The sequence below is a fragment of the Corvus moneduloides genome, chromosome 3 (genome assembly GCF_009650955.1).
Source record: "Corvus moneduloides isolate bCorMon1 chromosome 3, bCorMon1.pri, whole genome shotgun sequence".
NCBI lineage: Eukaryota > Metazoa > Chordata > Aves > Passeriformes > Corvidae > Corvus > Corvus moneduloides.
The window spans coordinates 55798213-55822549 of NC_045478.1; the positions used below are offsets into that span (position 1 = coordinate 55798213).

The 24337-nt window shown below is 40.7% G+C and overlaps 1 long non-coding RNA gene across 2 annotated transcripts in view; it reads right to left on the reverse strand.

Annotated features, from left to right (window-relative positions):
• The window catches only part of LOC116440664, a 96532-nt gene that overhangs the window by 21918 nt on the left and 50277 nt on the right, over nt 1-24337 (reverse strand). Inside the window, exon 3 of one of the 2 annotated variants that reach the window (XR_004238725.1) lies at nt 11456-12145. The exons of the other annotated variant lie outside the window; for it this stretch is intronic. This is a non-coding gene — a long non-coding RNA (uncharacterized LOC116440664). Of the gene's footprint in view, nt 1-11455; nt 12146-24337 lie in introns of those variants that run through there. 2 annotated transcript variants of the gene reach the window in all.

Genomic DNA, 24337 nt, shown 5'->3' on the forward strand with positions numbered 1-24337 from the left:
TTTAGCAATTCCCTACTGCCTTGCCACTTTGACTGGATTTTGAGCTCCCAGTCTGCCAGCTGTCCAGAAATCCTGTGAAATGAAGGCTGCTTGGCGTAAGTGGCAACAGCCAACCTGCACATTTGTGTAAGGAGCCTTGCAGCTGGGACTTGTTGGACTTGCAGTAAACACTTCAATCAATTGCCATTAGAACTGGGCTGAAATCAGACCATTCTGGATTGCCAGCAAAGGAAGACTTCCTTATGCTTTCTATATAGCACATGTACATCCTGATTCAACCTGACTTTAATTCTGTATTGAAATAATAGAGACCGAGTTTGAACCGATTCAAAGTGAACATCAAAGCTTTGTTTAGATTTTACATAGTTGATTCTCAGTCCTTGTTGATGAAGCAGACTCATGTTAGCATACTGCATTCTGAAATGGGGAAACTGATACAGACATTTATGGTCAGTAACTTTTAGTTAAGTTGGTAGGTGAACACTTCAGGAGAAAAAAAATATTTGATTTTTTACAGCAATATAAAGAGAAGGCCTACAGTGTCTCACACTAGCCAGAAGCTCAGCAGTCCTGCTCAGAGGCTGTTTTAAAAAATTGCTCTAGCTCAGCATCCAAAGCCACACAGGGAGTCAGTGAGAAGAGCCAGGTGAGAGCTAAAGGGTTTCTAATCACTGCTTGTGTTTTCCCACTTCTAACCCAAGCCTCTGGATTAAATATAAAGTGAGCTGTCAAGTAAATCATAGAATCATAGAATCGTTAGGTTGGAAAGGCCCTTTAAGATCACCAAGTCCAACCATTAAAGGCACTCACACCATATGCTAGAAACATCACACAGCTTTGTTGGCCATATAAAAATTGCTGCACATGGGAACAATAACTCTTTCTTGAAAACCAAATAACTATTCTAATCTAAATCAATCAGATCTTAGAAAGACAGAAAATCCACCCCTGTCAGAATACAGTCATTGCGCAAGTGTTAGGAATATAACAGAGATTTTAAAAACCCACAGCCTCTGGTACCTGCCCTTCTCAGAGCTATTGTTTTTAAGTGTGAGCTGTAAGACCTCTTCTGCCAAGATTTTAGCCCAGAGGAAATATCACTCTTGGTGATGTAACCCTTTACAGGTCAGAGTCCTTAACTGAAAGCTGGACCTCTTGGCTGGTGGAGTGACCACTGCAGAGCACATAGTGAAGTGTCAGTCAGATCTTTTCTTGCACTTTTCTCCTTCATTCTTCATTTTCAGTGTATGATAACTTCAGAAATAAACTCAAGACCATTTGTAGAAAGCTAGGCAGTCACTGCTTTTTTCAGATGTGCAACGTAAAATCTAAAGATAACTGTATGTCCTCAAATTCAGTTTCCAACTGCATATTTATTTGAAAGCATAAAGGTAGTTGTGTCTGGGTAGACCTAATTTGCTATTTATATTTAAGTGGACCTTTGGATGCTTTTGAGCATGCTATTGTGCAAAGCCTCCAGCAACACAAAGGAAGACAGCACATCAGAAAACCTACTCACCTTGTAGAGAAGTGACAAAGGCATATATGGGGCAGGAATTTTCATTTTTATTTTCACACTACCTTCTGTGATGAGCATAACTAATTTCTGCCCAAGTGTCTCAAATGCAGCAAACATACAAGCCAACAAAAATGACAAGCTTCCTCCGTCTTGCCAAAGCATTTTTCTGGTACAACAGGGGTGCTGGGGGAGGGGGGACACACAGGCTTTCCTGCAGCCCTCTTCTGCATTTGGGTAGTTCTGACACCCATTTATGAAGAGAACCATGTCCCTACTGACACCCCAAATGAGCCCAGGTGGGGCCATAGCCACTCCATGGCACTGGGATCTACATAGTTCCTTTAAAAACAACTGGCTCCCCATGGGCTGGAATGAAGGAGCCTAACTCGCTGTGGTTTGTATCCCATGGCTGAGCAGGCACCATCCCTGACCAGAACCCCTCCTGGAAGCAGGACATCTCTGGGTTCCTGCCCACGTGTGTGCTCTCCCAGCTGTGCTAAGGGCACCCTTTCCCTCCACAGAGCAGGGGCACCCCAGCCAGCCTGGAGGAGAGCCAGCACACAGCTCCAGAGATGGCCTGAGCAGAGTGGAAAGGCAGCAGATGAATGTGCGCACGGGTGGAGCGGCTGCGGTGTTTCCATGGCAGGCAGACAAAAAAATTCAGTATTTATGATTTCAAATATGATTGCAAATGCAGTGATCTATGGGGGAAAATATGAAGGAGAGACAAGGGGTTTATGAGGTTATCTGGAAGAACACAGCAAAGTTAGAGAGGGGTTTGGATTAGCAGCAAGGCTCTTCAAGTTCAGCCACTGGTGTGGTTATCATTAAATGTTGCAAACAGAAGCCAAAATAGAATCATGTGGCAGGAAAATTTAAATTCTAGAGACGGTTTGGGTTTGTTTTCTTGCCTGTTTGTTTGTTCAACTAGCATGGCAATCCTTTATCCTTATCACGCTGCCTGAATACTTTGGGTAGATAGCAAGGCCTCAACAAAAATCTTGCAGTCTGATCAAAGCCAGCAAAGGGAAAAGGTCAAAGCAGAGGTTATAACTCATGGAGCTCCAGGGAGCTCTGTGTCACACGTGCATGTGTGTATATAAACAACATCCCCTCTCCATGATGCACTGACAGCAGATGAGAGTCATGGAGTGCACTAGTCAGGAAGCAGCACTGTGCTGAAAAAACTGCATGGTGGCAGTGACATAAGCAGTGCAAAATGACCAGCTGCAGGGCAGAACCTTCCCAGGCAGGCCTGGATACTCCTCCCCATGCTGAGACCTGGATCTTGCAGCTATTTTTTCACATATGGAAAAAATACTGGGAAATGTTTCATATTTTTCTTAAATGTTAGCATAAAAAGTAATTTCAATAGCCCCACTGCTTGGTTGGTTGTGACTTTCCTTGTGTGGCTCCTACTTGGCTTCTCCTTGTGTGACTCCTACTGGAGCACTGCAGGAGCCACAGCATATCTTGCTGGGCATGAAAGAGGGCTGTGCTTTCAAACATGAATTAATATATTCAGGGATTCATAAAGTGTAAGGCCAGCTGAAAGCATCATGATAATTTGTTCTGACCTTCCTCACCACGTGGGTCATAATGTACCATATACACACACACACACGTGTGCGTGCATGCATAAATATTTATATATATGTAAGAATCACCAAGTGCCAGTTCATGGAGCTTGAATTTATTTTATCTGATTAAAAAATCAGACTAACCTATTACTTATTTTTACATCTTCACTGCTTACAATCCTTATTTGGCTTCAGTGGACTTGCCTTTCTCAAACTTATCTCTATATCCCTGTTAGGTCTCTGTGTGTAGATGTACCTTCAGACCCAAGGTCTCCTGCCTGCCCAGCACCATGCGAGTTTGCTGGGGGAGTCCACCTAATCACGCTTCGCGACCAGCTAAGCTTGCTCTCCAGTAAGAGCAGTTATACTTTGCCTGTGCAGTGTCATTAAACCGAGGTGCTTGGGGAAACTCCAAGACTAGGAGTCTGCCTCTAGCTCTGCTTTGCTGTTTCCTTCCCCAAAATTCCTTTCCTTCTTCTCCCTCTCCCTCTCTCAGTTCAGCCCCAAGCCACTGGCAATACATCCTCCCTTGCTGCCTTGACTCTACTGCTTGGATGTATTAGTGCTCAGCTACCTGATTACTTCTAATTCCTTTCTTCATTCCATTGATTTTGCCATAACTGAATCCATGTGCTGCATCTGACCAATGGAGGATGGGAAGGCTGTTTTCCAAATGGCTTCTTTCTTCCTTAGAGGGGTGATGTTTTACAGAACTCAGCATGAGAATTTTGGTGCTGTCTAGAAATTTCCACAGAACATGTTCTATATCATTTCATTATCACTCAGCTATTTACTGGTTATTATTAACAAATTTGATTATGGAAGGTCAAGTCATATACGAAATATACAGTGTTTTCTTTCCCTTGTTCCTCTGAATACCTCTTTGAGCCTGTCACGTACCGTGCTTCAAGCCAGCGACAGTCTCTTAACTGCCAAAACCACAGCCAAAGCAGGAGTCTCCCATATTTTCATCTTTCCATTTGAAGACAGTATGACTTGCTCATAATTCACTATACATCTCACCGAAGGTTTATTAGTATTTTTTAAATGTGGAAGGACTGAACAAAACTTCCTGCCTGATGGTCAAGCATAACCTTGAGGCCATGTGAAAAAAAATCAAATCTCTGTTTCCACTGTTATTCCACTGCCCTGAATATTGAATTTGTGCATAACAGCGAGGAGTTCAACCCACAGACTAGGGGGTTGCATTTCAAGTTGCAGAAGGATCTAACACCTCAAATCTGCAGGTAGGACCAAAGAGTTGGCCAGTGTGACTAACGACATCTCTGTTATGGCCTGTTCCTGTGTTCCTGTGAAACAGGGTCAGTGATGAACCCCAGCAATGTGCTGCCAGCCTTTTGCATCCTCCCATGCATGCAAAAAATCTGCAGCTGTTCTCACATCATAGGTTATGGTAGTGGACATAGCCAAGGGCAGTGTGAAGGTGGGTGAAGGTGGAGAGGGTTCATGGGTGAAGGTGGAGAATGTTCAAGGGAGATGCCAAAGTTAAGGGAACTTCTCCCAGGAAGTTAAGAGAGTGTCTTAATGCTTAAGAGAAAATTATCCAATATTGCTTCAGCCTTCTGGCTGACATTTTGATACAACATATATGATGGAAATCAGCATTTTAACTTCTGCAATAACTGCCATAGTACAAAAGCATTGTTCAGAAATTTTCTATTACTGTCTGGAGTGTTAGTTTTTTTATGGTGCCATATACATATGCAGTACAGACAAGTTACAGTTGCCATGGGAATGTTAGTAATGAAATTCTTGAGTCCTCAATGTTTAAAAAGTCTCAAATGAGTTATAAAGGAGACTTGTTTGCATTTCATTTCCTTTGTGAAAGGCAGAAATAACCCACACCCACAGGCCTTTTTGACAAAATATGCCAAACTGAGAACTCTCCATCTCAAAGCTTTTTTCACTTTTTTTTTCTTTTTTAAAAAATTTTGCTATCTGCAAAAGGAAGCTCCTGCTGTTTATCCACCTGTTTTGTTTCTGTTTTTGTTTTCTTCTGAGTCTATTCAATACTGAGTCCAGAGTGCTACTGGAAGTCTGAATGAGGTTGAGGTAGGTAATCGGAAAAAAAACAGGTTTTAATTCATGCTGTGTAAGTCAGTTATGCCAGAATATGTAAACATCAGATCTGGTTTAGGAATGACAAAGGAGAATCTTCCTTCTCATAGGTATCAAAATTTTCTTGGATGAATGTAGGCATGAATGCAGTGTGTGAAACAATTACAGAAGTTACAAAGTAATCCTTGGTTTCTGTGTGATGGGACATGCAACTCCTTAGAGCAATTTGCTGTCATTATAGTACAACAATATAATGGTCAGGGGTCCATGTGAAAGGGTTAAGATGGGCATTTGATATTAAGGATAGCGGTATAAGGAGAAAGAAGGGATATAGAAGAATTGTGGGAAGAGATGGAGGGAAAAGGGTGTAGTCTGAACTTAGCTGAGAAAGTTGAAAAAATGAGGGTGTGGGGAATCACAAAAGGTGGAAAGGATTTTAGGTGTGAGAAATAAAATCAGGCCTCAGGAAATAAAGCAAGGGATTTAGAATTCAGCTTTGCCTGGGAAAATTAGAAGAAGATACAGTTATAAGCAGCAAAGACATTAAAAGACAATGGTTAGTTCTTAGGCTTGGCCTAGATGGATGTTGAAGTTGCAAAAAGTCTATTTAGTTAGATAAGTTTAAGCTTAATAATGGGATGTTGTATGTTATTATACAAGGCATAACAAGTGACTATTGTGTACAATAGAGGTACGTGCACTATTATACAGTGGTTGAGACAGGTGTCTGTAACTTTTAGAAGCATACTATTGGCCAAAAAGCTTTTAAGAATGCTTTGCACCAGGAAATCTGGGGATGTCTCTGTGACAGCATGAGCTCTACCAACTTTGTCTCAACTCTGTATGTGAGACTGATAAACAAATAAAAGCTCCTGGAACACTTGTCTGGGCCCCCCGTCACGTTTGTTGGAGATCGAAGGCATGAGGGGAAAGAAAAGACGAAAGAAAAAAAGAATGCATAAACAAGAGACACCAAAAGAATTCAGAAAATGGATAAGACAAGCTACAATAAGATTGATTAATGTATTATATAGTCACTGTGACCAAGAATGAATAATATGACAATGAACACACGTGCCTCCAATCTGCTTTGTCTTCAAAAGTGGTCCTTTACAGACTTGGGCATTTTGGAAACATGGATGTATTGAGGAGGTTGGTCAGGAAACTGGAGAGTAGATGTCTCTGCTGGCCCAGCTCTACCAGATAGTCTGTGTTACCATCATCCAGTCTCAGAATCTGGAGAAGAAGCAGTCATTTTGGGGAAATTAATATGCAGGACTTGAATGTGAAAGAATGGTTTGGATGCAGCAGTATAAGAAGAGGGTTCTAGTGATGAGATGACAGGAAGATGACAGAACTGTTTTACCTTTCATTAATATATTGTCACTTATTTACTTGATAGCACTATACTGACATGTAGTTGTTGATTACAGAACTGATCCAACACTGATTTAAGTAAAGGAGGTATCTTCAATGAACCTTATATTGACATTTTTTCTGGTCCAAATAAAAAGAGTACCTAAATTTAACTGCTTGGGTCTGATTCTTAAGAAAACTGACAATATATATATTTTTATAAATATATTATTTTTTCATATTCTGAAAATAGAGCAATCAAAAATGAGGGAAAATGTTTCTAAAGGACACAACTAGGATTCTGAGAAAGTCAGCAACTTGTTTAAAGATGACTTACATTTGAGAAAAAATCAATACACAGCCAGAGGAAGTAGAAGAAAGATTACTAAAAATTACTGAATTACTCTATGAATAGCATTGTTTAAAAGGAGTTGTTTCATAACGGTGAATGAGATGTTCTTTTCTAATCATTCCCAAACACGTCCTGTACCAGACAGTGTTAACCTTTCAGCTCAGAGAATACGACATCTCAATTCAAATGCCCTCTGAATTCCTAAATCTCTAAAGTTTTATAGCTCTAATTACTTCTATCCAAGTTGACTGACTTTATGAATGGGCCCTACATGATTGGTCACAGCACTGAAATTTGGCTCAGTGGAGTAGATCCTTGACTCTCACACTTCAGGGGCATGGTGACAACTCTGCCAGTCAAGGGCCTGACTCTCTAAGTGCTGCTGCCTCAGACCCCTACAAAATGTTCAGTGCTTCCAACATTTTCTAAAGGTGCCAGCACCTGTGTTAGCTTGATACTTTGTACAATTTCTTAGCATCTCAAAAAACTGAGTCCTAAACTGGTTTTGTTGTTGTGGTGGTGGTGGTGGTTTTTTGGGTTTTTTTTTTTGGCTGGTTTCCTCTGTCTCCTGAATAGTCACAGGGAAATTTGCAACCGTGCTGTTAAAGCTGCTGCTAAAGCTGGAGATGGGGCATAACCAACCCTATCCCCTCCCCCATATTTAGTGATGCAGATAAAATGGAATGACATCCAAACCAACCCCAGGTTGTTTTTGTTTTTGCAGAACCAAAATCTGAGTGATGAGGTTTTGCGACATTTAAACCCAAACCACTCCAGTTTGTCCATTATAGACATGAGACTAAACTCAAACCCTTTTATCCGGGATTTCTATCCCCTCTGGACTTGGGTGGTTTGGCTAAAAATGGAACCTGGATTTAAACCACCCCCAATTTGGGTTGTGCAAATCACAACCTGACTAATGTAGTTCTTCAAAACCAAAACATAACATGGCCTTCTTGTTCTATCCCTAATTAAATTAAATGTTTTGTGTCCAGAGCATAATGGAGACTGAAATGTACAGAAGAATGTTATCAGAATAACCCAAGCTTCTATTTTATTCATTCCCAAAGGGCCTGATCCTGAAATCACAAAGCCCTCCCTCTGTCCTTGTGGGCACTTGATGAGATACTTCTGCTTTGAAGAGGGCTGTTACTGCTTTCTTTGAAAACAGTGAATTAACCTTCACTGAATTCCAGAGAAATGTACCCTTTCTCACTTGTATTTTCTAGGTACTTTACTATTCCATGTATTTGCAGTTCATGAAATCGCCTCTGTTTAAGGAGAGGCTGAAGAAGAGCAGAATTGGCCATGTCCCTGCCATGATAAGAGAGCAGCTTTCATTATTGAACATTTTTTTTGTGGCCATCTGACCTCATATAAGTCTTATACCAGAGGAAACAGGGCTCCCTGTATAGCATCTTCTGGCATTTCTGATAGACTCTACCATGTTGCTTGACCTTCCTAGCGCCTAGGGCAGTCCTAAGAAAGTTATTTAAGGATCCTCTGTCAACCTTTGCCCATCCTGGAATTTTGCTTATGATGGATGTATGCTTTCTCAGCTTTGCCACCGTCTCTATCTTCCCTTGCTGCCACAAGCAAGGGTCCAAGGGCGGTGTTCTTCCACCTCTGACTGCCTGTGGACTGCCTTGAAAAAGGCCAGTAAATGGCAGCTAAGGAAAACCAGCCCAGTGGCAATAGGATGTAAGGCAGTACCATGTATTCTGCCTCTCCAGTGTTTTAGGGGGTCTGCAAATAAGAGATGCCTGGAAACCACTATAAGCATTTACAAAGAGGTTTCCTGAGATCTGGGAAGGGCGATTAGTGCTGCCAAGAGCTCCACCCTGGCTCCTGAAGGAGGCAGAGTACCCCAGCTCCCCCATCCAGGACCTGTTGTTTTCCCAGTAGCTATGCTAACAGACCAAGAATCCTTTTTCCTAGGTCTGTAAGAGTGTTGCAGGTTAAACTTAAGAAAAGGCTTCACTTTATTTATTCAGCTGGAACCCATTTTCTGATATTTTCTTACAGGTAAATTGTTACTCCTCTGCTAGTGTTTTGCTGTTGCTGACATTCTCTGCTGAATGTTTCTTTTTTTTTTCATGTTTGCATTCCAGTAGGTAATTTAGAAGTAATAATCACAAAAGAGAACATTTTAAGAGCAGCACATGCAGATTAAAACCACCCTACCCTTTAAATATCGAAACCTGTGAACTTAACAGTAATAGTTTTCCTTGTCTCCTCCAAGTGCTAAGATTTGTACTCTTTTCTGTACAGCTACAAGCTACTCCAAGGAGAAACACTCACAGAACCAGAGCAAGCTGGACATTTAAGCAGATAGCTGGCACAATTACAATTGCACCACAAGCAGCTTGGACTAATAAGTTGAATGAAACTCAAAGCCAAATGTCTTTTTTTGCCTTAAGGAATGACTTTTATCCAGTATATTCTCTTAAAAAGAAACAGGCTAAAAGCTAAAGACATAAATGCAATCCTGTAAGCTAAACAAGGAAACCTGTGCCAGTGGTGCCTCCTTACCCCGCCCGGGCGCCCCAGGGGAGGGGTGGTTGTGTGTTCATCATTTCCTTTCATCCAAAGTGCAGGGCAGGAGGGAAGGGAGAGTTTTGCTTCATAATAACAAGAGAGGGATCTTCTTCCTTTCTCCTCTTCAAAGTCAAGAAGGAAATGGCATTGAGATGGGAGTAAGGGAAACGCAGGGAGGCAGACGGTTGGTACCTTCTCTTTGGCATCATGGGCTCCTCCAGAGAATCCCCCCAGTTAGTTATTAAACAAGTAAAACTCCCTTCTCCTGCCTTGTATTTTCCTGTTGACCCAGAGCATCTCCCTCCTAGTCTCCCTCTTCTCCTAGTACACCAGCATACATGCTCTTCAGCAGTCCCACCTGTTGGACAGTCTACAGGGCTGGGGCAGAGCAGTAAATGTGCATGCCTTATGTCTGGGGCTCTGTAATACTGCACATCTGGGTAGGTTTAAAACAAAGCCAGGGGCAGGAAGTGCCAGTATAACAAATCGTATGAGCCTTAAGAGCTCAGCTGAGAACCTGTACATATGTTTTCAATGCTAATTTGAAGCAAAGCTTTTCAGATTCATGCTCCAGCATCTTTTTGCAATGTCTAGAAATGATGTAACTCCAATGCCTTTCATCCTTAGGACCATGCTGTTACTTGACCTATCCTGCCGAGACTCTTAAAACAAAACTGTTTGCAACTCAGGACATTTTCCTGTCAGAGTATCTTCCCTGTACAGCTTTTTGTCAGGCTGCCCCTGGACATTTGCTCTGGCATGAAGCCAGTCCCAGACCTAGAAGCCTGTGGGGAAGAAGGAGCTCAAAGCCCACAAGATCCCTCATATGGCCTTGGTATGGATCCTCTGGAAGTGCTGGGCAGAGAGGGTGAGTGTTGTACTGCTTAAACCCCCAACAGGTCCCTGGGTTTAGATCCTGCTGAGCATGATAAAGAACTGAGCCCCCAGTGTCAGACTCAGAAGCATGCCTGGAAGAGAAAAGTTGCTCCAGAGGTGTTTCTGCCTCCTGCCATCTCGTGGCATCCAGTTACCCTTTCTGAGCTGGGAATAAGTTGGGCAAATATTGAACCATGTAAAAATATTGCTGTTTCAAAACTTGCTATGCTGGGGCAAAGGGAATGTAAAAACACTGTGAGGTTTGTAGCTGCATTTAATCTGTAGGTTTAGCATAATATTTTTCCACTCCCATGTCCTCCACTTTTAAACAAGATCAGGCAAAGCTCCAAAGGAGACCCTCTGAATCTGACCTCCCATCTCAGCTCCATGGTTGCCCCACAGCTCTCCTTCTGCTGTCCATAGGTATGACCAGAGAGAAACTGAAGGAAGCACCACAAGATGAGGGAAATGAGGAAGAGCATGACTGTCCTGAGGGACTCTGATGTGGCAGGTCAGAGAGAAAAAGTTTTAGAGTTTGGGTGTTGAACTTTTTAATGAGAGAGATTAAAAAAATAAAGTCAGAAAGAAAATGTTTGTGAGAAAATTCCCCTCCAAAGACAGTCCCAGTGGAAATATTTTCAAGAAGCCCAGTCTTCAGGTCTGCTTACTACACTTGATTGAGTTGCACTGCACAGCTCAGTTCTCAAAAGTTGTTAAAAGCTTTCCTTCTGAGAAGGGCTATCCTCCCTCCTATTCATCTGCCATGAAAAACAGATTTCCCACCATCAGAAGCAGAACCTTTGAGGCAGAACTGGCTTGAACTATAAAGTTAATAGCATGTCCATAAATAAGTGAATTATCCTCAGACATTTTGGTGGATCTCTTAAAATATTTACTTTTTAGGGGCAAGTTGGGTAATGGGTTTTCCTCAAACCCTAAAGTTTTAGTGGGCAACAAAGAATGCAGAGTGGAAGCTGCTTACCAGATGTTCCACACCCTGGAGAGATAAAAGGAGATTGTTTTTACAAGTATAAATGGTGGCATAGTAGCCTGCACTGTGTAAAGTGTGTGTTTTTGTTAAGTCATTATGCAGTTGGACAAATAATTTTCCATATTTGCCAGTCATAACCTGCCTTATCCATACTGAATATTTTGCCAGTTCTGACTGCTTCTTTTTCAGTTTACAATGCTGGCAAACTTGTTAGGGCTTGGTTGTTGTTTTTTCTTCTTTTTTTAATAAAAACACCCTCCTCAATTTTATTGCTTTAATAATTTAAAATTACATAATCGTTTGAAACTTTGGATAAATGTAATAAAGCTAATCTCATTAACAGAGTGCAAAATATCTTAACACTCTAAAGTGATTAAAACAGCTTGGGGAAATCTCTTACTGCAGAAGACATACCTGAGGGGAACAGAGCATTCAGATCTGGACTCCTATAAATGAACTTGCCTTGGTTAGCAGTGCTCACTAATTTATTAGATGTTGTAGATCTGGTCCTTAATTAATAAGAGTCAGGCAATCAGAATAAATCAGAATAAATTAGGTGAAAGTCTTTTAAGCAGCAAAACAGCAAGAAGGTAAAAGTTTATTTTCCCAGAGGATTGACCACATTTTTAATTTTTCCTACAATGTTCATGAAGTGAAAAATCTTGAAGTCTCATCTCTGTTTTCGGATCGTAGTAACTAAAGAAACCTGAGGAAGAAGAAATGTGTGTCATCAAAAGCACATGGGAGCTCCCCATGTATTCCCATCTCAAACAGGATTCCCCAGAAGTTTGTTATCTTTTAGAGTCCGCAGGATTAGTCTGGTTGTGTGTCCTTCTCTGTGTGCATTTAGCCTTCTGAAGAAAAAAAAAGAGAAAAAGAATAAGCAGAAGATCTATTTTTCTCTCACCACTTCCCCCAGGCAATTTTTTTACAGCCTTATATTGTCAGGATGCACAAATTTCTCTCTATTCAAACAGGTTATGTCCTACAGATGCTTTTCAGAGTTCCAGGTGAATGTGGAAATCATTGCCTTTGTCCTGCAGAGGAGGATGACAGGAGCCCAAGCAGACAGATTAGTGATAAGATTTTGCAATAAGTCATCTTTTACAATACACACAAGATACTTGCTTTTATCAAGCACTGGATTGAGGTGACACAGACAAACCAGCCTGGCATAACTGACTTGCCTGTGCTTCTGGCTGCAAAGTGAAGGTTATTTCCAGAACTGAAGCTGAATAAAGCAGTATGATGCACCTCTAATTTTTTTTTTACTGTTCTGGATGTGATCATACTTTATGAAGTCCTAGAAAATTGGTGGTAAATTCTGCTTCCAGAGGATTTCTGATCTCATGCTGTGAATTTTGTAGCTTTGAAAAGGCCTAGATTTGAGAATTAACCAAAACAGGACTGAAATGGCAACTGTCAAAAAGTGGTCTGCTGCTGGTGCTATGAATTAAAGCAATACTATATGTAGTATATCCTTGCAGCCTATATGGTATCTGATTGATAGAAATTGCCAAAATGCCTTGTTCCTGAAAATGCTTATCCTGGTTTTAACCATGCTGCTTGGTTTGGGCGAGAGCATTGGATTCTCAATTTAAATTTATAGTAAAAAATTAAGATAAAATAATCCAGTAAAGTGCTAGATTTGACCACCTTAAGTGCACCATCAAACGTAAACCCCACTCATTTGAAACTTAAAGCTCTATTTCCTGAACCTGAACCTGTGGGATTATACTCTGCAGTTCTGACTACATTTGGTCTGTGAGATTTAAAGCAATTCTGTGTTTTCTTTCTTTTCCTTTTTAATCTAAATGAGAAATAAAGCCATGGAAATAAATGGAGCATTATTCTTGGCTTTAGTTCAGTTTCAGATCCAGACCCTGAACCCCAGCTGAAATGTGCCATGCATCTTAAATGCTGCTTTCTTGAAGTGCCTTTGGTTGGACTCTGCTGCATTTCACATGGATCAATGCAGTTACTACCTCTGAATTTAATGCATCAACAAAAAATGGAGTTTTAGAAATCCAAAGCCATCTCAGTTATTGCAACCTGCATAAAAAATATCACAATATATTACTTGTGAATATAATCTATATAATTTTGAGGTCCTGCTAAAAATGAATGGTCAAAGCATAAAGTGAGTAAAGGAATCCTTCCTTTCTCCCAACCAATTAAAGAATTAAATTAAAGGTTTCAGAAAGAACAAAAAAAAAGTAAAGGTACAGCAGAAGAAAACTGGATTTCCTCCCATGAAAGCATGAAAATAGGAGGAGAGACTTTATTCAGGAGAAAAAATAACCAACCAACAAAAGTTTTGCATTGAAATGTAAATCCACTTGTATTTTCCACAGATGTTTAAATGAGCAAGAGAAACTTTAACAAGCAGTGAAAGATAGAAATAAAAATACTAGAGACATCCTAAAATAGCACCCAGACTTGTATCAATGTTATATTTCATCAGGGGAAAAAAAGTCTGAGCAACAAAAGGAATTTAATTTACAATTTGAGAGATCTGTAAATAGTATTAGGAAAAATACATCTGCTTCGAAATTGCATATTAAATGACCCATAGGTGAGGCAATTTTTGGCATATGATTCAGCAGAAGTATCATGTTTTAGAAGCTTTGTATTTTTCAGTCTTTACTTTCCCTAGGGAAGGGTGTCATCAGCTCTTGCATTGGTCACAGTGTCACACGTACAGCAATAAGTCCCACTGCAGCAGTAGCTGGTCTGTGATGGAAGGCACTTCATTACTTTTATTGAATACTCTTGTGAAATAAGCCTTTTAACTTTGTTTCACTTCAGAAACTGCTGTGAAAGATGGACCCTCTTCTGCATTAGAAAGTGTGTGAGGAAAAGTTGAGATGTGCAGAACAATTCTCTTTAGTAACTGAGCAACACTCAATCCATTTGAGTTAGCAGCCTGATCTCATGTGTATGCCCTCCTGCCAAAAGTGCTTAGCAAGATGGTGTTTGGATATAAGTGTAGCCTGAAGCTTTGTGGCAGAGGTGTCTGGAGGCTCCTGAATGACCACAGGGGATATCAAAACTCCAACAGTGAGATCCTCCTCCAGGAGAGTAAGATTCAGATAATATTTTATTTAACACAGTGACTCCATGCCCTGCTCCTCTAGTGGGCACATAATTGATCTGTGAGACTTGCAGTTACTCAAACACTGATGTGTTGCTTTTCATATTCCTCACTCACTGAACTCTACTGAGAGTCTTTTTCTATTGTTTAAGTGCCTCAAAGGGCCCAGCCCCATTTGGAAACATGGAGGCATGCTACGTGCTACACAGGAATTGAGTAGGAAATTCTATACATTGTAAGAAATATAACCTACTATATTAAATGTGGGTGGAATTCAGGCTTTGTGTACTTAAGCTATTGTTATGAATGGTGGTTCAGTGCCACAGCATCTTGGGGTTATTCAGCTGCTCCCTACAAACAGATGAAGATGTTGTCTAACCAAGCCAACACCAAGAGGGCAGCCAGAGCAGCTGTCCAGGCTCCCCAGTGCTGTCTGCTGCTATGGACCTCAGGTGCTGCTAAAACTGGCCTCCTTTGTGTAAACACCAAAGGGTGAATTCAATCACCATGTCTCCTGCTAGAGTGAGGTAACCAGACATCTCAGACTCCCTGCTTGGCCAGAAGACCTGTGATTTTTAATAGCCATTAAAAATATATTTATTTTTTGCTGTTCTTGGCTGATCTTCTCCTTTCATGCTGATTAACAATGCTCTGATCTTTTACTGCTGCCTTTTAGTAACATAACAGCCTTCCAAGATGGAAGAAGGCCATGCTATTCCTCTAACTAGTGTTTATATACCCTGCAATAATTTTTCTTCCATCGTTGCTGCTCTTGCTAGTTTTTTCAACATCCTAATCCACACATTTCATTTTAAATGTAGGGGCACTTCTCTTAATTTTCCACAAGGCCTTTTATTTGTTTATTTTAGAATTTTCAGCATTGCTTCTTTGCCTGCAATCCTTGCAGACATTTAAAGTACCATCCGCAATTTTTATAACATTGATAATAATTTCTCCTTTTCTTCTAAATGCAATATTCTATGATAGATTTTCTTTTGATTAATCTGATGTTCTTTTCTGTAAACAAGGGACAGCATGGCTCAGGGAGTAAGCAATGGGATATGAAAATGTTTGGCACTATCTTGTTGCTCCATGTCTAGACTGAGGAAGTTTTCAAAATGGTTTTGTATGAGATGGGTTTCTCTCTCTTTTATTTTTTTTTTGCATTCAATTGCTCTAATTTGATCCTCAAGAAGTGATTTTAATATCTGTTGAGTGTGATGTTGCTAATGAAAATGAACAGATTGTTTCTTAATTCTACAATAAAAATGAGTGTAGTGATGTTATTAAAGAAGAAAATCTGCATGTGCAATATTTCCCTTCCCTATATTTTATTTGTTTCTAGCGTAACAAAACAATTTACAGCTGAAACAAATGTATGTAGCAAGCAGACTGTTTCAAATGAAATCAAATTTGTTCTTCCAAGTGGCAAACTGTGAGACCCACTGAAGATTTAAGTAGCAAACACATATAAATGAATACCTTTAATGTGTTTATTTTTTAATAAAAAAACCTACATGGATGGAAACTTAAAAAAATTAACTATAATCACAGAAATGCTTCAGTTTTTGCAGGTGGGGAGAGGAAATTCTACTTCACTGTATAAATCACTTAAAAATATCTTAGCTTGTGCAGCTTCTAAACTCTGCTCCATGCAGTATCAAAGGACTATGAGTGTTATGCAAAGAGAGCATGGATTATAGGTATTAAATAGGAAGACTATCAGGGGACACAAGGCACAAACATGAAGAAGACTGTGTGGATATAAGGATTTATGGAGTAGAAAATTCTTAGTCTCCCCTTCATTAATTGATGCCTTCATAAAAGAAAAAAAAAAGCAAGAAATATTTCTCTCCAAAATAGGTTGTTTATTGCTGCACTTAGTGTTTTATCTCACATTGTCTTGGTTCAGCTTTGGATCAGTGGGTTTCAGTCTGATTAAGATTTACTGCAGCTCTGATGCTTTTGTTTTTACAAGAAAGTAGACGTTATCTTAATACCTCTATTAATTTACTGTGTGATGACAAGGTCACAGTGCTGGGGAATACGGATGCTAGCAGGAGAAAGAGGCAGAGAGTAGTATTATCTCTAGGAAAACACTCTAGAAAATACCTTTGCAGTACTTTTAAGTTAGCCTGATTGGCAATGACCCTAGCTATGTTTGGAGCCATTTGGGGTACTTATCTGAAGCTAGCAGGTGACTGCTTCTGAAGGCTCTGGCAAGTTCTATTTTAAGGTCAATACTGAGTCACAATTAAAATGTGTATTGTTTTGTCTAATAATACGCTTGGTTCATGTTTACAGAGCCTTTGCAGGGGCTGCAGCCTTGCTGGGCTGAATATTGCACATGCCGAAAGAAAGTATTCTAAAGGGTCAAAACAGACCCTATGGAGCATGGGAAAAGGGAACCGTCTCTGTTTTACACAGAGAGAACTGAGGCCCAGGTTCCTCAAAATGCTTCTTGCTTTATGTACCTAAATCTGACTGAAATCAGTCTGAGCCAAATACCCAAGTGACTTGAGCTTCTGAGATGTCAGTGCTGGGGCTGGCCTGAGATTGCACCACTCAGTGTGGTGTAGGTGAGCCGGGCAGATCTGGTGGGGATGCAGGGTGGCTTGGCTTGTGGAGCAGTATCTCTGAGCTCACAGGAATTCCTCTCCACAGACTGATCAGTCATTCACAACCCTATCCATGCTCCCTTGTGCACAGTCATTACCCTTTTCCTGGAGCCTTCTGGTCTTTGCATTTGGTGTTTGTTTTTTGTTGGTTTTTTTTCCAATTTTTAACGTAGAGTTAATGAAATCAGCAGGGTCATCTGTCTACAGACCTGTATTGGCACCCTCCTAATGACTGGTACTCGGGCATTTAGGAAGCCTGGAGCTGAGCAGAGCCATCTGATCATCAGTCGTTATTCACTGGCACTATTCTCTGTCCTTCCTATGTTCTTTCAGAAAATACTGCATATGAGGGTCCTTTGTGCAACTGAAGTTGTGTTCTCGAGATGTTTGGGTTTTGTTTTGTTCTTTTTTAAAATATAATATACTTCCACCCACACAGTGTCTAATGCAGACACATGTGTACAACGACATGTTTCAAACCAGCTGGGTGTCATGGCACGGAGGCAGTGAAAGGACAGAGGTCTGTTTCCAATTGGAACAGTCAGTCAGCTCCACTGGCATCCCTGGACCTCACAGAAGTACTTCTGAGAGGTTTCCCGTGCCCTATTCACGGGGGTGTGCCATTAGTCAAAACCCAGATTAACTGTCAAAATCAAGCTAAGTGAGGACTTGAATGACCCCTGAACAAGAAAACTTTTTCTCTGTGGGAAAGAGTTTTATTTGTGGTGAATAAATCTCACAGGATCAAACCTGTTGATAGTGAAAAGTAAATAAGACGCTAGCAATCCATTTTAATCACACCAGACAGTTATTGGTAACAGAACAGGAGAAAAAAAGGGACAAGTTATGCTGAGTATCTTCCTTTAAAAAGAAAATTAAAAGAAAAATTATTTCCATTTGCTTGAGCTGCTCTTTTCCTACCCTGCTGTCTTCATCTGTCAGCTGCCAAGGGCAGAACGATTTGATTCATAGACTTTTTAATTGAAATTGTACACAGCCAAATCATAGGGCTGCTGCTCCCTTGGAAGTCAATGGCAAAATTCCCACTGGCTTTTACAGAAGAAGCTTGGGCTATCAGGGGGTAGAGAAAAGTATAGCATCAACATGAATGATCCAGAAAAGGGGTCTCTTACATTTGTGGAACCATGCCCTGGTTCATGTCCCCTGGTATGTCACTGGTTCTTGCAGAGCTGCAGATCTTGTGGTTTCATCTGTCTCTATTCAGAGCCTGTACTTCTGCCCAAGTGATTTTATAGTTAAGCTCTACTGTTTAACCTAAATTTGTCATCTCAGTGTGTTAGGCTGTTCCAGCATGTCCTGTTCCTTTTGCAACAAGGACTATTTCCCTCTTTTTAATTCTGTGTTGAGTAAGATCTCTTAAAATATCTGGTTTGAAGGTTTTCTTTATTACCTTTAAAGATTACACCACTGTAACTCTACTTCTGACCATCTTCCTTCAAATCTTCTGTGATTTACCTACTCATGTATAAACACCTATCTACAACTGCAGGATCCAAGTTTTTAGTGCCAGATCCTAGGTGGTGCTGAGAGGCTTGGTTTGCTCCAGCAAAGCACTTAAGAACTGCTCAAAAACAAAGCAAATGAGTAATCCCAGAAGCAGAAGACATGCTTTAATGCTGAGTGGAATTCAATGGACTTGTCAGCCTCCAGCTAATAAATGGGAATGATTGCAGAGTAGCTGGCCATACCAGGGCTGTCAGACACACAAAGTCCAGGGAGACCAGGTCTGTCAAGCAGCACCTTTACAACATCGACAGAAGGAGGACAATTTTAAAAGGAGGATATGCTTTAGTTAGATGTGCATTCAAAATCTACAGCCGGAGCTAATTATTTTGTCTCATTCTGAATATTATTCAGATGCTTGGCTGATCAGTGAGCCTGCTGGACTACTATCAGTGATCTACAGGCAGTATAAATGGGTTATCAGCTCTTGTATCACTCAGGAAAGATGCCAGATTGATTAGTGCCAGAGACAGGCTCTCTAATGCAGTCGTTCCCAATTTCTTCCAGACTGTGACCCCAACTCACAAAAAGAGGGGACTTTCAGGATTCCTCTTCTCTGATTCCAATAAAAGAAGGGTGTTTCTTGCACATGTGTATCTATCCCTGCAGACTCATCACATCCAGAAGATTGATTTTACTATTATTTGCTTGTTGAATGGATTAAGCATCTGCAGCATTGCAAACATCATCTCTTTCACATCCACTTACAGTGAAGTCCTCCATGGCTTTGTAAGCTAGTGATCTGTAGATCTGCCTTGCTGCATGCTTTCACACCTCCCAGTCTGAAAGTGGCCTCTTCAGCTATGCATTTTCTTCCTGGCTACTCAAAATCTGCTATTCTATTTGGAAGAGATATATCATCCTTGCCAATTTGGGGGAAGGGGAGAGAGATGGTTCACATATTAAAAAAAAAAAATCTTGGAATGTTTATGCGAATAGGTTGTCTGATCAGAAAATTAATGTAAAATTAATTTGATTTTCATGAACTGCTAGCTGCACACTCCAATTTTACATGATAAGAGACCTTTGCAGTGTGGACAGTTACGATTCCTACAAATTTTTTAGCACTATTGATCAGTTCCAGTGAAAACAATCAAGCTAGTTCTACCAAATCCTCCCTGCGCATACCCTCTGGTGAGCTGGGCAGCAGTGTGCTGCTGAGGAGCACTGCACTAAACATCTGTGCAAATTTGTAAATGTAAAGGCATTGCAGAGCAACAGATTTTCTCAGCAATAAGGGGAAATGGCAAAAAAATTACTATTATCTTCTAGATGAAAAGTTCATTATAGGTCATCCATGTATCCTTTTTCGCTCAACTTTTGCTCACTTTATAGGTGTAATTTAGGCTGTTTTGGTCAGAGACTGCCATGCCATTTATTCTGGTCTGCTTCCTTGTCCCACAATTTCCATGTTTGAAGCAATTTTCCTTTAGGAAAGGTCATTTTCCCATTTGTGAGCTAGAAACAGAGACTGCAGACATCTGGGAGCAAAGTGGATTGGGGTCAGTCAGTTTGAAAAGGGAGAGTTGGCACAGGAGGGGTTTTACTCCTCCGTGATCCTCCTCTCAGGACTTTTGGGACTGAGATTTTTAAAGAGTAGCGGGGAGCATCACATAACAGCATATAGAGCTCAGCTATCCCCACTCTATAAGAGGGGATAGACATTGAGGACACTTGTTCTTGCTGACACAAGGGCACAGGGGCACACTTCCTTCTCCTCACTCCTGGGTCCCATGGAGTAGCTTTGGGTAGACTCCTAGGTATACCTCAGTCATGTAGGAGCAAAGTGCATGGCAGCAAGCTAAAATTTCTAATCATTCCTTTCATGACCTGCCCCTTCCCAAATATCACTGTGGCATCAGTAGTGCTACATTTGTGATGGCATAACACAAGGCACTTTATACTAGTTATGAAATTACATAGATTAGCTCTAGGTGGTGTTGAAATTTCATGTTTTGGTTACGTACTAACTCACACAAGTAAAATAGGACAGTTCTTGATCTCTTTTAACCAGGTACACTCTCTCTGAAGTACTTCTCTGAGCACCTGTTCCACATGCAGTAAATAAATCACAAGGGAGAGGAGAATTATATTATTCTTTTACTAAAATCCTAAACCAGTTTCTAATGAGCCAGACATTAAATCTACATTTATCTTACTATGCTGAATAGTGTAAGATTTTTCTCTGGTCTGCTTAAACTTATCAATGGATCTATATTTGACAGTGGCAAACCACTGTATCAGATCAAATGACAGGCAAAAATGGAGTTTTGACTGGAAAATTTCACAGAGATTTTCTTTCCCCTCCTCCATCCAGGTTTTCAAATGACGCTACATAATTGAGATTTCCCAGTTGACTGGACAATAAATAACCTGTTCAGCTGAGGTAAGTCTGATGCAAGGGAAAAGAGAGCTGTGAGAAAAGATGCCTCTTGTGTTTATTCTAAAATGATGCTCCAAGGAGTTAAACAAACTCAGAAATTCAGATCTCACCAACATCTGGTTTGTATCAACAGAAACCAAAAGCTTACAGCAGTCTGGCTGGATCATTATTCTGTGTCTGTGTGCCTGTGTGTCTTAACTTCTCCTGACATTACCTGAGAGAGTACTGGACTGGAAGCTGCTCAAGAAACTGGAAGTTTCTTCAAATACACACACCAACATTAGGTGTATTATTCATCTGCTTAGCCTCCACCTCCCATTCAGTGTCAGTTGTGTGAACAATACAACCTCTTACAGTCAGTCAGGTCACCTAATTTAGGTACCTACATCTTCTGCTAAGAAAATAGCAGACCTTTGAGAAATACCAGGTGCTAGTCTGTACTCAGCCGGCTTGTCTGCACAGCTTTCTTCTGAGGACAGGTACCTCATGGGAGAGGGGAGCACAGGGATGCTCCTTTCAGTGCTCTCACACGCAGTGGGATGCCTTGAATGCTGGGTCCACCCATCTGGGCAAGGACCATATTTTTCTTTTCGTTTCAACTGAGTAACTGAGCTGCAAGGCCATACTGTATCCCACAAGATCCAGCACGGCCATGAGTATCTCTTCTGTTGAAGATGAACCACAGGTAACAGCAACAAGAGACATGTGACTTCAGCTGAGTAGTTAGTTACTTGACTGTGAAGGGGAGGTTAGACCCTACTTCTTGGGAGGGTATGAATTTCCCTTCAGTTTGTCACTGGAACTGTTGTGGGTTAAAGAAAATGCAGAATAGACCTGGGAAAATGGGCTAGGTCTTTGTACCCTCTGCCTCCAAGAGGAGTGCCCTAACCACTTGCTTGCAGTGATATTCCTTGCTGCCTTTTCTCTTGCATGCCCAGCTGCACTGCGGCTCAGTTTCAAGAGGGACAAGGAGGAATGCTCTTCTTCAGCAGCATGCCCTGTGATCTGGTGGTTAGAGCACTTTTTAGAGAGTGAGCGGGCTTAATCCCTCTTAGGCTGATCAGTCCCTTTTGCTTTCTGCTTTAACCCTTTGCTGTCCAGAGGCAGATACCAACACTGCTTCTGACTGTCTTTAATTCTTCGTGCTTCTCCTAAAGACTTATGCAGTGTTCAGGTGCAGTAGTCATGCACTGAAATGATCCTGCAGCAGAGTTTTGTGTGCCTATCTCTACAGGGCATGGCCTTTAAGACAGAGAGGAAATAAAGATAGAAATGCCCAAAAAACATTTAAAATGGAACAAATGAATCTTGGTTAAATAGTGGAAAGAGGATTGGACTAGCATTTGTGCAAACCTGCTTGTGCCTGCAGGTAATGTCATACATGAAATCCCTATTTGTGCTTGGTCTTTGCATATTAAGTGCTTTAATTAATTAATTTTGAGTTAAATATTTTTAAATTGAATGTTAAAATTAACCCATCAGCGCAGGTACAAAAATCAAGTTCCATTATCAGTGTTTTCAATTGTTCAAAGTAATTTATTAAGAGAGTTGCACCCTTCCCAGTTAAAAATTCCCCAGTTAAAAATCACCAACTTGCTCCCTTTTCTAACTTCAAACCACCTGTACACCATAAGAATTATCTTTCCTGTGTTTACTGTATACTTTTACAAGTGTTTTAAGATGTGTTGGATGTATTTTAATACTTTTTTTAGGTGTTTTTACTTGCACTTTGGTTCCAAGGCCAAAAACCCCAGTTCTAACAGCCAGCAGCTATTTTTAGCCCCATAGCCCTTACCCTATAGGCAAGCTCCATGGCAACCTGAATTTTAATGAAGGCATTTTAGCACCCTTATCTCAACTGACACCACCCCTCTGACAACGATGAGCCATTGGTGGACGGAGATGATCTGTCAAAGGGAAAGCACCAATCACTTTAAACCGAAGGGGCGGGCTGTGGGCGGGCTGTGGGCGGACTGGGGCGGAGCAAAGGCAATATAAAATAACCAGACAGTGAGGCAGTCTCTTTCTCTGCAGGCTAGCTGTGGTGGGTGCCGGTGCTGGGGGTTAAAAGCCTTACTCCTGTTAGGGAGCCTTTAATAATTTTTTTCCTGATTTTGGACCAGCTAAAAGTCAGCCCAGCACTGCAAGTTCTTTTTCTCTTCCTGAGGTCCAGTGCTGTCTCAGCCAGAAGATCTCAGATCCCTGCGCTCCTGGGGCATACCATCTACCGAGCCATAGGATCCCAAATTTTTATATTTTTCTAATTTCTGTAATTTTTCAATTTTTCTGTTTTCAATAAATTATTTTAGTTTTTTTAACTAGGAGTTGACCGATTTCTCACAGGTAAGATTTGAAGAACAGGTTGGCACCTTGATCATCTGCAGAATTTAACAGGTAATGCTGCTCAGGATGTCATCCTGAAGTGCTCCCAAGTCCTTCAGAGCGGCTGTCACTGTTTTAGTCTTTCAGGAACCCATGCAAGTTCTTTTTGGTTTAAAAAGAGGCAACACATACTTTGGAGACCTATTTCTGTATGCCAGCACCTTCACATGACTACATGTGTGGTTTCTGATGTCCACTACTGTGATTTCATTTCTCTTTGTTTGAATACTGGCAGGACTTCTGTTCACAACCTTGTTTTCCTTTCCTTGGAAATAAAAATTAGGAGTGACCTGTGAATTTTCTGGGTCCTTATATCAATAAAAAATGGCTAAATCTGACCCTAAATCCATGATGTGTAGTATGCTTCCAAAGTTCCTGTGTAACTAGTCAGTTAAAAGAAGTGCTAATGCGCAATCTGAAAGTTTTTAACATCTTCTGTGTCAGTGTTTGCAAAGTTAATACCATAGCTTAGCCAAATCATCTTCTTATGTTACAATGTGTTTTAATTTCTTTCTATCTTTGCAGAAATGTTTATAGAATAATGAGCTGAGAGAGTCCTGATTAAATCAAATATCTTTGTACCCAGATATCCTTAACAGCTAACAACATTTCAAAGCTGCTTTCACTTTTTCCCTCCTTCCAGTGTGAAGTATTCTTAAGATGCAATGATCTGCTGGTAGCTGGAGAGACATATGGATGTGTTTCTATGTCCCTGTGTCTTTTTTCCTCCTTTTTTTCCTCTTTTTTTTTTTTTTTTCCTCACTATACTATTTCTCCTCCTCGTTGCCAGTTACTTTACTTCTCATTTTTGTCTGCACTACTTTTCTAAAGATGGACAGAACCGTAGGATCACAGTAGCTGGAAGTAGTTTGGGTTGGAAGTGGCCTATAAAGGTCATCTAGTTCCAACCTGTTCTTGAATGTTTCCAAGGATGGGGCATCTACCACCACTCTGGACGACCTGTTCCAGTGTTGCACCACCCTCACTGTAAAAAAATTCATCCTTATATCCAGTCTAAATTGACTCTTTTTTAGTTTAAACCCAT